Source organism: Meles meles, chromosome 4 (genome assembly GCF_922984935.1).
Source record: "Meles meles chromosome 4, mMelMel3.1 paternal haplotype, whole genome shotgun sequence".
NCBI lineage: Eukaryota > Metazoa > Chordata > Mammalia > Carnivora > Mustelidae > Meles > Meles meles.
In genome coordinates this window covers 89617517-89632572 of record NC_060069.1, presented here as the reverse complement: position 1 = coordinate 89632572, position 15056 = coordinate 89617517, and the positions used below count along the sequence as shown (strand labels likewise).

At 37.6% G+C, this 15056-nt stretch overlaps 1 pseudogene; it reads right to left on the bottom strand.

The window, feature by feature from the left end:
- Positions 1–6214: 6214 nt before the first annotated feature.
- On the bottom strand, positions 6215–7743 carry LOC123940724 (annotated as a pseudogene).
- Between the last annotated feature and the right edge of the window lie 7313 nt (positions 7744–15056).

Sequence of the window (15056 nt, the reverse complement as noted above, 5' to 3'; positions counted from 1 at the left end):
ATGACTTTTTGGTTTTACTGACTGGCTGGTTGGTCTTTTGTTATGGTTAGGGATGAAGGTGAAGACCTATGCAATATAAACATATCTGCTGTGTAAACATGTCAGTTAAGTACTCAACTTGCCCTATCACTGGCCTCATCCAATGGGTTAAAATTAGGAAGAAAATCCCAAATTCCTCAGCATGAGACAATTCTGCAGTGATCCACACTGACAAAATGATATTTCGAATATAATCTTGCTCCCATGGTCTTCCATAAAAAGTTATTGCCTACTCGGCATTCTCTTTTATCAAACATAATTTCTTCCCAACTTAATTCTTCTTTCTCATTGGGACTCAAAGCCTTAACCAAGACTACCCACCTGCCACATTTCCTTCTGTATTATCTCCGCCCCCGCCCCTCTCCACAATCTATCTGCCATAATACCTACAGAAACTGATTATTATTTTCCCAAATATTATAACTATTGTTTATTTAGCTATATTCATTCCTATAAAACTTTCATGAGGCAGATATTATTCTCATTGTCATCTTAAGATTGGAGTTGAAAAAATTGAACTTCAGAAAGTAGCTTGCCCATGGTTGTATAGTTAGTAAGTGGTAGAATGGATACTCAACCTTAGCTTGCCATATTCAAAGCATGTGGTCTTATTTCCTATATTATTTCCTTTCCAGTTTAACTTTTTCCTCACATACTCTTTCCATTCCCTTCCTTAACTGAACTCGATATGTCTCTGAAGACAATTCCTTACAAACTTTGTGTTAGGATATACTCACTCTTCTCACTTGTTTTATTAGTTGGGGTTATTACTTCTAGCTGCCTAATAAACTATTGAAATTATATATATATTACATATATATATAATGTGCATGTAACTTACTCTTTTCACTTGTTCTATTAGTTGGGATTATTACTTCTAGCTGCCTAATAAACTATTGAAATTATATATATATATAATATATATAATTATTTATACATATAATAATATAATGAAATTTTATATATAATATATATAATTCAGACCTTTTTGGAATAAATGTTTGGGACTATATATATATATATCTAAAACGTGCATGTTATGTATATATATAACATGCATGTAACACATGCACACATTTGTGTACAGCTGCTAGAGCACTCAGTTCTGGAAGTGCCTATGGGGGTGTCATTGATATTTATCAATATTTATCACTTCCTTTTCCCACTACTCATTCCATTTTACCTTGCTCTCAGATCAGTGAGGCAGGATTCTTTACAATTAGAATAGTCCCAAACATTTATTCCAAAAGGGTCTGAATTCTTAATGGTATTATCTTTATTGGAATGGTACTTATTAGCAGCCAAGAATCCTATGAATTCCAAATATAGTATTTTTTACTCTTGTTTTTAGCGGAAACCCAATTTTCTCTTGTTAACTTGGAAAAGTCACCCCTATGGATACTATAATCTCTTTACTGCCTTCACTATAACCTCTTCCAGTCATGCCTCTGAAAACAATCAGGTAACAGTTTTAACTTCCAGTTTAATGGGCCTATTTATGTGTCCTATAGTGAATATTTGGACAAGGTTGCAGGAACTGAAAGAAAAATGTCTGTATAATAAGTTATATATAATAGTGAGAGAGACCCTTCTAACTTCTACTTCTTGGATTCAGGACCTATGAATGCTGGCTATGAGAGAACTAGCATCACGTAACTGTGGTTGATTCAAAGTATATACTACATGCCGTAGAAAAACATTTCAACTTCACCTGGTCTTCTGTCAAATATCATAACTATTTTTAGTAGGCTATCCAACTTTCTTTTAAGCCTGCTGCTTCTGAGTGATGAAGTTTGTGATTAGATCAGAGAAATCCCTGGGTATGAACGGCTGTTGCATTTTTCTGGTAGCAAAATATGTTATTTGTTAAGAAACAAAACAATGTTATATAAGATAACATCATGATGCATATAGAATTCTCTGTCCATAGGTGGCAGTACAGACAGAAGCATGGTGGGTATGGAAGACAAATTCATCTCAAGTGTCAATGTTTAATTCAGCAATCCCATTTCTAAGTGTATACCCAAAATAATTGAAATCAGGATCTCAAAGAGATATCTCACTTTCAGCATTATTCCCAATAGCCAACATGTAGAAACAATCCACATGTCTGCTGATAGATAAATGGATAAATAAAATGCAGTTTATACCTAAAATGGAATATTATACAGCCTTTAAAAAAAGGAAACTGCTATCATAAATTGTTGTATGAATGAACCTCAAGGACATTATGGAAAAAAAAAAAAGAATGGATGTTTAAACCAATGAGGAAAAATTACTTTCACAGTGGAAGAGGTCCAATGTTATCTATCTGCCACTCATGGACCAACCAATACCACTACAGTATGGTGCTATACTGAGCATTCACTATTGCCATCTATGGTTCAGAAATTGGACATTTACCAGAGAAAATAAGGGCATCAACAATGATGAGGAAAAGTCCATGTTGTTGAGATCATACAGAGCCTACATGTCTGCTAATATGGCTATTTTTAATCGTTAAAAAACAAACAAGCAAACTCAGGATGGATGCAAGATTAGGCCTCCAGTCTTATAGTGGGACATTTTCCCCACATGATTAGTGAGATTCACCTCTGCAGTAAATGTCCTTAGAGGGACCACACATGGAACATACATGCCAATTTGGCAATTTGTTCATATAACTCCTCTCAACCTGCTTGCCATCAGTCTTCCAATCTTCTTCTTTTCAAGTGCCTGATCAGTGAGGACAAATATTAATCATTGTCATGAAGGAGAGGAGAACTTCCCTCAAGCCATCCCTGTCAAAGTCATGAACAACAAAACAGATGGTCTAAAGTCTTAAATACGAGAAGGTTGATGTTTCCCACCATCCTCCAGGATCAACTCCGACTGGAACAGCAGTGTGGCACTAGTTCATGTGCCACAGGCAGAGCCTGTATATTTTGCAAATTCTCTGTAAACTGAGACTGACATTTCTGCCTCCAGTAACTGGTCATAAGAAGCCCACATGAGACCACAGTGTGATGACTGGAGGAGCAGGAATGCAGCATAAGTAGGTGTCATGCAATTATAAGTCATCTTTTCATGCTATTTACTTGTGCCGTCAGGATCTGCTCAAGCCAACTTTTACATGCCAGTTCCATTATATGCTGGACTGCTGCTCCTCATGTCCAACTTTAGCCTAAGAAATGTTTCAAGTTGTACATTCAAGTTAATTTATAATTCTACAATGTTTGCCATTGGATTTTGGGGCCTAATCCTCAATCATGTCTCTCTGCTACTACAGAAGATAATATAATTTTGATGTTTCCATAACATCTCTTTGGTTCTCTAACTATGATATGAACGAAGAACTCAAAGCTCTCAGTCTATAATTTTCTTTCTGTAAGTTCATCAAAGCTGTCAAATCAGCCATTCTGGGGACAATGCTTGAAATCATTATTACTCCCATAATGGTATGATAGCAGCCATAGTTACCTGTTTTCCCAGGGCCTTGCCTTTGACTGGCACTTATTTCCATGAAATCATGGGCTCACTTAAGTAATTTAAGCCACTGCATGCCAGGTATTAGTAGTATCCTATTTTCCCACCTGCAAGGAGGTCATTGTTACATTTGTACTCACACAGAGAAGGAACCCAACCCTATAAACCCATCTTGAAAGCCTGACACTTGGAATAACTACTAATAACAAGAAGTTTGTCAGTCAAGGTATAATCAGGAAAATAAAACCATTCAGAGTTATAAACAGAAAGAATTTAACTCAGTAAAATGGTTACAAAGGTGACAGAAAAGGCTGAAAATAAAATCAGGGAATGATGGGGCAATCCAGAGGTAAAGAAGAGCAAAAACCGCTACCTGCCCTTGGCTGAAGTGTCAGAGAGATCAGAAGGCATTACTGGAATCCAGTGGCCCAGGAAAATTCAAAGAATCTGAATTGGAAAGACCTAGAACCAAATAAGAGACATGACAACTGCCTCTATGCCATCCTATGCAAAATCAGAGGGAAATAGCACACAACATCTGCTTTCTACAGGTCTTATAATCTTTGGTAGAACCTCCCTCTAACCAAACCCCAATAGAAAAGAAGTAATCCATGAGACTAGGGAATGAAACCTGCAGAGATCAGCCCATTTGTGATTCAGCGGAGCAAGATAAGGGCAGGGAGTGTATCTGGAGGTAAATAGGCACAGGGCCAAAGCGTATCATTTTTTTAGACACAGTTAAACTGTGAGATCAATACATGAGGTAAAAATCTGGTATAGTAAATATTTATCTTAAAAATTCCTTAAGAACACCATAGCAAAGGGCCTTTAACCACAAGAGGCATCTCAGCCTGGAGAGAGGCTCATACCATAATGATTCATAGGAGAACAGAGACCAACCACAGAAAATCAGATTTCTGTGTCCTCTTCTCTCCACACTGAGGTGTATGTACATTAAATGAAATAGCAGAGACAATAGTTGAAGTAGAGAAAGTTGAATGTGCATATCTTATGACTCCATAATTCTTTACACAATTGTATTAGTAAGACTTAGAATCAATAATAAAAGCCCTGAATTTAAAAAAAAAAAAAATTGTTCAACCCACTCCATATGCAGCAAATGTGTGAGGCCAAAGATGTGGATCTAGTTGTTCAGCCAGGAGAACTTCGGGAGAACAGGCCAGGCATGTTCATTTTACCCAGAAAGAAAGTTGTAATCTTCAGAGTAGAGGGAGAAGGGCAGGGATAGGGTTGGCTTTAGAATGGAGTTTATCTCTGGTTGATCTCTTGAGAGACAGGGAGGAAATTAAATCTGAGAGAGCAGTTTCTTCTAATTCTGTAAAACATCAGGATCACAAACTTTTTAGGCTTGAATCCTATCTTTTTTTTTTTAAAGATTTTTTAATTTATTTATTTGACAAACAGAGATCACAAGTAGGCAGAGAGACAGGCAGAGAGAGAGGAGCAAGCAGGCTCCCCGCAGAGCAGAGAGCCCAATGTGGGGCTCGATCCCAGGACTCCGGGATCATGACCTGAGCCGGAGGCAGAGGCTTTAACCCACTGAGCCACCCAAGCGCCCCAGGCTTGAATCCTATCTTAAAAATATAACACAAGGGGCGCCTGGGTGGCTCAGTGGGTTAAAGCCTCTGCCTCCGGCTCAGGTCATGATCCCAGCGTCCTGGGACCGAGCCCCACATCGGGCTCTCTGCTCCGCAGGGAGCCTGCTTCCTCCTCTCTCTCTGCCTGCCTCTCTGCCTACTTGTGGTCTCTGTCTGTCAAATAAATAAATAAAAATCTATATATATATATATATATATATATATATATATATATATATATATATATAACACAAACGAGAGCAAGCTGTTAGAATGGGTCAATGATTGCCCCCAAACTTGGACACCATGAGCACAGGAGCACCAAGGATGCCAAGAAGAGCATTAGTAGGACAGCGAGAATGAACACCATGCTGGCAAAACAATAACCTTCCATAGCAAGAGATTTTGATGCCTAGGAGAGCAGCAGCAGTAAGAATTCCCAGAGAGATATGGGAAGGGTAAGTATATTGCAGAGTGTTAAGGTGCTGCTTTTTATAGATGAGGACCACAGTCAATCAAAGTTGCATTTTTTGTAGTTTGTTTCATATGTATTCATAGGTTTATGAGACCTAGAGAAATGTGGGTTTCAGGTACATAGATTTAGTAGGCCCAGATGATGATATTCATATTGGGCAAAATTTGAATAAGAAATTCCCTTGGAGAATTCTTCCTTAATGAATCTATTTCCATCTGGGTACCATATAAATTATAAAAGCATTTTCTGAAATTCTATTTTTCATCCTTTCTTTATTTTTCTAATTTTTGTCATGGCTTATAACAAAGTACACATTAGGATAACATGGAAAGCTTCTTTATAATATTAATGACTTATTAATACTACAACACCCTAACCTGTGTCCCTCATATGACCCAAGGAGAGTCAAACTCCTCAGAATGTAAATCATTTTGCAAGACAATTATCCTGGATTCTACAGAGGATCCAGTATAATGAAGAATAGAAAGAGAGAGAGAATCTTCTAGATTGGGACAAACTAAAGCCATAAAGTAGTTCCTTTATAAGGAAACTTCATCGGATCTTATATAGAAAAAAATAATATATGTTTTTAATATTTCATCAAATATAGTACATCTTTTTTTTTTTAAATGTCAAGATGCTCCCTTTTTAATGTGTGGATCAGTCATGTAAATTAAAGGGGAATTTAGGAATATTTTTAAAGAAATAACAATTTTAGGTAGGCAATTGTAAGGAAGATAACAATCATACATGCCAAGGCTACATGATTCTTCCACAGGCCCCATGGGGAGATATTGATGCCCTGGTTGAGCAAAAATTCTTCGCCAGTACATATGTCATAGCTACAGGTGTCATTCCCCATTACATTGACTCCTGGGCAGAAGTTCTGTCCCAGAACTTCATTATGCTGCAAAGCCGCATAGCCATATCGAGGAATGCTGAAGTACTGAAGCCAGGAGAGCCAAGATGCAACGGTTCTGAGATTTACCAACAGCCCTGAAAATATCATCATAAACACAAAGGAGATGGTCATGAGAAGTGTCGCTATGGATACCACACTCTGGCCTGCTGCTATGGCCAGTGCCATAGAACTGGCTGAATAAGCCACCATCATAAGGGTGAACATCATGATGAAGAAGGCCTCCACAACTGGTTTCAAGCCTAACAAGAAGTATATTATACAAGTAAATATAATACTTGGTAACATCCTCATGGGTAGTAAATCAGATAACAGTTTTCCAAAGAAATAAGATGACACTCTGTAGTATCCACTGATATACTCATGTATAAAGAGCTTCTTCTCGACCACAAAGAGCTCCACAGCTGACACACTGCTGAAACACTGGTTGGTCGTCAGGAAGAAGAGCACCCCTGACCTATTCTGGATTCCTGTAGGATCATTTTTTAGATCATAGAAAATGGCACCTATAACCAATCCCAGGATGACTGTTACAATTATCTGAGCTATAGAGGCCTGGGGATTGCCAAGTAAGTTTTGAATGAACGCTTGGAAATCCATCTGAGTTGATGACAGAAGGGGGTGGCATAGGCGATCTCCTTTAAGGATGAGCTCTTCCTTTTCTGACCCTTTAGGAGTTCATCTAACTCATCTTTCGTTTTTCTGTGGAAGTCAGAGTTGGCATAAAACGCAGCTATTTTTTCTATGAGTGGAGTACCTCTCTTGGAAGGCTCTTCAGTCTCCTTGACTTCATCCTCTTGGTCCTCTCTGTTCAGTTTCACAGCAGAGGAATCTCCATTAATGACATCCAGGAAGAAGTCTGCAGGGTTATTATAAGGCTCACACTGGTAACCTACTGACGCAAAGTAACCCAAGGCCTCCTGGGCAGGCCCGTGGAACATTAGTTTTCCTGAGGCCAACAAGGTGAGGCTATCAAACAGCTTGAAGATAGAATAGCGAGGCTGATGAATGGAGAAGATGATCGTTCGTCCCTGTTCAGACATCTTGATATTTGTTAGTATTTCCTTCTCAACTGTTTTTCGACCAAAAAGAAAGCCACTCTTCACTTTCACTCGATAGTAAATGTTATGAAAACTTAACACAGCTACTTCAGTAAAGGTCTTCTGGTTGTTGGAGGTCATCTTGGAGAGGTCATGGGTGTTTCTTCGTGGCATTGGGATAAAAACTTGGTCATTTTCGGAAGACATCGGGAGAGTTTCCGCCTTTTCAGCTTAACAGAGGTTCAGTTCCACCGAGGTCTTCGATCTCAGAGTCCGTGTGTCCCGAATATAGTACATCTTTGAAAGGAATAAGGATGCTATTAACAATTGCACCAAGACAACAGACAAAAAGAGGGATTTCCCTAGACAAAGAAGGATACACTCTTTCCTAGTTATAAAGGACATTTTTCAGAGAATTTATCAGGTAAATATGAGGCTGATCTATGCATTGAAAGATGTTATTGAATTAAGCTAATTTTTCTTAACAAGATGGGATCGGGAGGGAGACAAACCATAAGAGACTCTTTTTTTTTTTTCTAAGATATTATTTATTTATTGACAGAGAGAGAGATCACAATTAGGTAGAGAGACAGGCAGAGAGAGAGGCGAAGCAGGCTCACTGCTGAGCAGAGAGCCCGATGCGGGACTCGATCCCAGAACCCTGAGATCATGACCTGAGCCAAAGGCAGAGGCTTAACCCACTGAGCCACCCAGGCGCCCCAACCATAAGAGACTCTTAATCTCACAAAACAAACTGAGGGTGGCTGGGGGTGAGGGGGCAGGGGGGTAGGGAGAGGGTGGTGGAATTATAGACATTGGGGAGGGTATGTGCTACGGTGAGTGCTGTGAAGTGTGTAAACCTGGTGATTCACAGACCTGTACCCCTAGGGCTAATAATACATTATATATTTATTAAAAAATTATAAAAAAAAGTTAATTTTTCTTAGAGGTGATGGTGTCATGGGTGTATAAGAGAATGTCATTATTCTTGGAAGATATATGTATACTGAAGTATTTAGAAATAAAGTGTCATGATGCATTCAGCCTTCTTTTGGATGATTTGACAAAGGGGTGTGTGTGTGTGTAAAAAAGAGATGGAGCTAGTATAATAAAGAAGGTAAATTATATATATTTATATGTAATATATATACATATATTTTATGCACACACATATAATCATGCTGTTCTAACTTTTCCATGGGTTGGAATTCTTACCCCCATTCTTAGCTCCTTCAAACAAGTCAACTAGTGAAAAAATAAATAATAAACATTACAACATGTGCTTAGGTTAGGTGTTGCTCAGGTCATGATCTCAGGGTCCTGTGAGCCCCACTTCAGGCTCCCTGCTCAGGGAGGTGTCTGCTTCTCCCGCTCCCTCTGCCGCTCTGCCTGCTTGTTGTGCTCTCTTGTGTGATCTTTCTCTCTATCAAATAAAAAAATAAATAATCTTTTAAAGAGGGGGGGCACCTGGGTGACTCAATCAGTCAGAATATAGGCAGGAAAGTTCCTCCGCCGCTTGCCGGGAGCCAGCCCCTCCCCTGTGGTCTATCTTCCCGTCTTTTTAGATTCACTTCTCTGCCAGTCCTACCTTTCAGAAAGTGGTTGATTTTCTGTTTCTAGAGTTGCTGTTCTTCTTCTCTTCGATCTCCCGTTGGATTTGTAGTTGTTTGCAATGTTTAGATAAGCTATCGAGCTGATCTCCTGCTACCTGATGTAGTCTCAGCCTGCTACTTCTCCGCCATCTTGACTCCTCACATTGGGGAGGGTATGTGCTATCATGAGTGCTGTGAAGTGTGTAAACCTGGCGATTCAGACCTGTACCCCTGGGGATAAAAATACATTATATGTCTATAAAAAAAAAAAATTTGGAAGGGGAGGCGAACCATAAGAGACTATGGACTCTGAAAAACAACCTGAGGGTTTTGAAAGGTCGGGGGTGGGAGGTTGGGGGAACAGGTGGTGGGTAATAGGGAGGGCACGTTTTGCATGGAGCACTGGGTGTTGTGCAAAAACAATGAATACTGTTATGCTGAAAAAATAAATAAAATGGTAAAAAAAAAAAAAAAGAATATAGGCAGGAAAAATAAGCAACAGAAAACACTGATTCCTAGCTCCCAACTGCCCTCCCAGTGATTCAGGTTTAATTGGTGTGGGATGAGATCAGGATCAATGATCCCAGGACCCTGGGATCATGACCTGAGCCGAAGGCAGCAGCTCAACCAACTGAGCCACCCAGGCGTCCCTATGTTAAAGGTTCTTAAGCAGGCTTGAAAACCATTAGCTTTGATGACTAATTATGTGTTGGTAACTTTTAGGTCATACTTACCGCTCTCCCGTTTTGTACTACTGTTTCGTAGTTCTAACTGATGGACATCTTCATATCTAGACTGGTCCTTACAGTGCCTCAAGAAACAGTTTTCATCTTTCTCTACTATCCTCTCTTTCAAAGAGTTTCTATTGTTTTTTGTGTATTTACTCATGGTACCTACCTTCTCCCAAGAACTGAAGCTAAAATGCAGTGAGTCATTTTTTTCCTGTCTTCCCATCAAATCAGAATCAGTGTTGCCAGCCCCTCCTCCCCACTGCCATCTTCATGACTATTATGAAAGAATTTACTCTCTCTCTTACTGTATCTTTGGAAGAGTCTCATTATTGGTCTCTTATTTCTATTACATACCCTTCTCCAATCATAAGCACAGCAACTGAGCATCCAAAACCAATCATTAAAAATAAAAAAACTTTTAATTATTCATGTTAAGCTACTAAATGAGATGAAAATTTTATTTTCTGACTTTTTAAATTCTCCACTGTTTTTTCACAACTTACAACTCCAGGCTTGTGAGGCCTGGGTGGCTCAGTCAGTCAAGTGACCGGCTCAATTTCTGCTCAGGCCTTGATATCAGGGTCTTGAGATCCAGCACCCATCAGGCCTTGCACTGGGCATAGATCCTGCTTAAGATTCTCTCTCTCTCTCCCTCTACCCCTCACCCCCCCCCCAGATAAAGAAACAAAACAAAACAAAAAAACTCCAGGTTTATTCCACATAACACTATATGCCTACCTTATATTTGCGTGAAAATTCAGACCTACCTTTTCACGATCTGTACCATATTGAAATTATTCCTTGTACATTAATGCCCTTATCTACAACTTATTCTTCAAGGACAAGTACAGCCTTCCTATAAAAACCCCTATCCCCTTTTGATGAGTCCCCAGAGGATTTTATTTATATCAAACCTACTTTCTCACCTCTAATATTTGGAAACTGAGGTCTATTTTTTTGCCCCCTTAATTAGGCTTCACACCCAGCCTGGAGCCCAACACAGGGCTTGAACTCATGACCATGAGATCGAGACCTGAGCTGAGATTGAGTCAGACTCTTAACCGACTGAGCCACTCAGCTGCCCCAAACTGAAGTCTTGCATAAGGAGAACCCTTACATAGATTTCCTCACTCCACCCTTTCTTGTATCTCTATTCCTACTTTCATGTACTAATCCCTGCTCAGGGAAATGGTGTGTTAATTCACATATTTGCAGTTCCCAAGCTGATTTTTATTTTCCAGACTTCTTTAGCTGATCTTTCTAATACCAGCAAGGTACTAACTTGGAGAGAACTACCAAAATGAACCTTTAGTTGTGTATGTTCCCAGGTAGTTATTCCACATGTACCTCATGTGGTCTGGTAGCCTTGTAAAATTTTGCCTCTTATAGTCATTTTCAGTTTTTTGTTATAGTTATGCAATATCCCCTTCCAATATACTATAATCTTATTAAAGAAGTATCTTATCCATTTCTATAACCTTTGCAATACTTAAAAATTTGTATACATTTGTTGTTCAATAAATGTATACTGACCTGAACTGAACAAGTGTTTTTAGTGTTCTACACAAATCATTTTAATGTGTGTTAAAAAAACCCCACAAAATGATTGTGATTATTTCTATTATTCTTTTTCACAATAAAGCAAAATATTTTCATTTGAAATTATATTTGGTGGGTTACAGCTGAATTCTGCACCAGTATATTAAACTCTGGATCATGGGAAGAGTAAGAATGGTAGAAAATGTTGGGAAGGCAGAATAAGAGGTTTGTAGAAACTGACTAGTAAATGAGAAATAATACTTTTTTTATTAGATTAAACTAGCTTGAAACTGATATTTATTAAAATTTAAATTGATGAATGCTTGAAAACAGTACACAGAGACCTGTAATTCCATCTTGCAATTCTAATGATAGTGAAGAACTAAACAAAATGTTCTGTCATTTTTTATACCACTATAACCTTTGGATGAAATTACAGTCTTATACCAAAGTGCATTTGAAAAAGAATATCCCTGCCCACATTAAATGCACTATATGGAAAAACATTACTTATAATGAATATCTGAATAACATAATTATGTAAACACCTGCTAAGTACAAATGTGTTATTGTGTTTCAATCCCTAATGCTGTGATTGTTTAAAATATAAAGAAAAAGGAGAAAGAGAAAGGTTCTACTGCTTTAACTCAAAGGAAAAACAGATAAGTAATTCTCTGTAACATTTTGAGGCCATGAAATATGCTACGTTGTTTCTTTTGGCAGCACAATTATTCTTAACATTTGACACTTCCGCCCAAAATAAGAACTATTTTTCTTCTCTATCTTCTGGCCATATTTATTATTTCATTGAACAATTATACAGAACCCAAAATGCAAGGTATAAAGGTACAAAATAGGAAAAAATAAGATGTCGCCAGAAAATGAAAGAAGAGATAAAGAGAAAATCAATGATTAAAAATATCCTTATCTCAATCATATCTCATGATATAGAAGATAGTTTTAAAAATAAACAGAAATTTCTATTGTAGAAGTGAACAGAAGTAAAATTATTTTACCTGAAAGAATTCGTCAGAACTAGGATAGAATTAAAGGAATTTTAACAGAAATTGGGCAGGAAATATTAAAATTATTCCAAAAATGAATTACTATTTTTACGTAAACAAAATACCAGAATACATTTTATTAAATTATTCATTTAATAAAATATATATACAAATATATATATACAATATACTTGTGTGTATTGTATATATATATATATACGATATACTTGTGTATATTGTGTATATATATACAAATATACTTGTGTATATTTACTATTTAATCAATTTTCTTTGGAAGATTTTCCCTGATAAGTTTTATACATATGTATTTTAAAATAATAAATTCTTGAATCATGTAGTATTTCCTTCATAATTAAAATGGATTTTTTCCATAGTTGCAGGTAAATATTTTTATCCTTCATGCAAATAATAACACAATTAATAACACAATTTCTTTTTTCCTTTACTACTTAGATAAGTTTTATTTGTTTTCATAGATAGCATTTTTTCATTGCTTCTTTCAAATCACTATTCCTTTATGATATACTTTTGATATTGTAGAGGATTCCTTAAAAAATATTTTCTTAAATAATTTCCATCATCTTTTCTTCCATTTTTCCACTCAACTGTAATTAGACCTTATTTGTATATATACATCTACAATGTGAAATAAAATTTCCCTTTTAATCTCTTCTGAAAACTCTAATTTTGTCTTACTCAACATCCCACCATCAGTCCCAAAATATATTTCTGATTCCAGGCTCATCAAGTTTCTTAAAACATATATTTTGAATTCTGGGCTATCTACAAAGTTAATAGATATTGAGGGACGTAGCTTTTGTATTTACAGATACATACAGTCCAGAGTCAGTCATATCATTCATTCACATCCTTAACATCCTACTGGTCAATAATTGTGTTAGCTCAACTGAAAAAATATGCAGACTCCAACCATTTCTTAACATCTTTATCATGACCTCCCAGTACATAATTTCTCACCTAAATTATTATCAGTCTCCTAACTGGTTTTTCTCTTCTACTCTTGCCACCCACCTGCCCTAAACCGTTGCCCAACTCCTGTGTCCTATTGCTAATCTACTGTCAAAATTCTCTCCATTCCTACCAATTCACTCAGGATGAAAGTCAAAGCCTTAGGAACTGCCTAAACACTGGGCATGATCTGATCCCTACTGACTAAACACTGGGCATGATCTGACATCATTCCTTACCAATCTTCCCCTCACTGTAGTCTACTTCGGTTACACTGGATTCCCTGCTTTTCCTGTAGCATGCCAGACTTGCTCCCCCCTCAACATTTCTGTATCTAAAGGAGTAACCAAAGTATCTTCTCATCAGGCCCAACAGGACATTATAAGTGTCACTACAGTCACCTTTGTGTCACATTTGTTCAAATCTGTATTGAGTTCCTACTTTGCCAACCAATGTGTTAAGTTTACAAAATACAAGTGTCAAAAAAAAAAAAAAGTCTCTTTCCCAAAGGAGCAGTCTAACAGAGGTGATAAATGCTATAATTGAGATGAATACAGGGAGCTATCAACCCAGAAGAAGATGGACCAGTACATATTGTAGATAATAAAGCTTCCCAAAAGAGTTTGGCCTCAGAGGAGTAGCAAGGGTTATGAAAGCTAAGAAGAAATTCAGAGGGAATTTCAGGCAGAAGGCATAGACACAGAATTAGTAGAGGATGTAATTTATTTGGAGAAGTGCAAGTTAAGTTCCTCTTCAATTTACAGTAGGGCTTTTTGTTATTGTTTTAACTTTTTTTAGTGGCTGCCCTAGAGTTTGCAAAATACATTTATAACTAATCCATGTCAACTTTCAAATAATACTATACAACTTCAGAGACAGTATAAATACCTTATAAAACAAAGTGATCCTAATTCTTTCCTTCCACTTCTATTTTTTTAAATTTTTAAATTTTTTATAAACATACAATGTATTATTAGCCCCAGGAGTACAGTGTGTGAATCGCCAGGTTTACACACTTCACAGCACTCACCATAGCACAAACTCCCCCAGTGTCCATAACCCCACCACCCTCTCCCTACCCCCCTCCCCCCGGCCACCCTCAGTTTGTTTTGTAAGATTAAGGGTCTTTTATGGTTTGTCTCCCTCCTGATCCCATCTTGTATCATTTATTCTTTTCTTACCCCCACACCCCCCATGTTGCATCTCCGCTTCCTCATATCAGGGAGATCATATGATAGTTGTCTTTCTCCTACTGACTTATTTCGCTAAGCATAATACCCTCTAATTCCATCCATGTCGATGCAAATGGCAAGATTTCATTTCTTTTGATGGATGCATAGTATTCCATTGTGTGTGTGTGTGTGTGTGTGTGTGTGTGTGTGTGTGTGTGTGTGTGTGTATACAACCTCTTCTTTATCCACTCATCTGTTGATGGACATCTAGGTTCTTTCCATAGTTTGGCTGTTGTGGACATTGCTGCTATAAACATTCCAGTGCACGTACCCCTTCAGATCATTACGTTTGTATCTTTATGGTAAATACCCAGTAGTGCAATTGCTGGGTCATAAGGTAGCTCTATTTTCAACTTTTTGAGGTATCTCCATGCTGTTTTCCAGATCCACTTCTATTTTTAACACCGTCATTCATTTCACTTAGATCTAAGC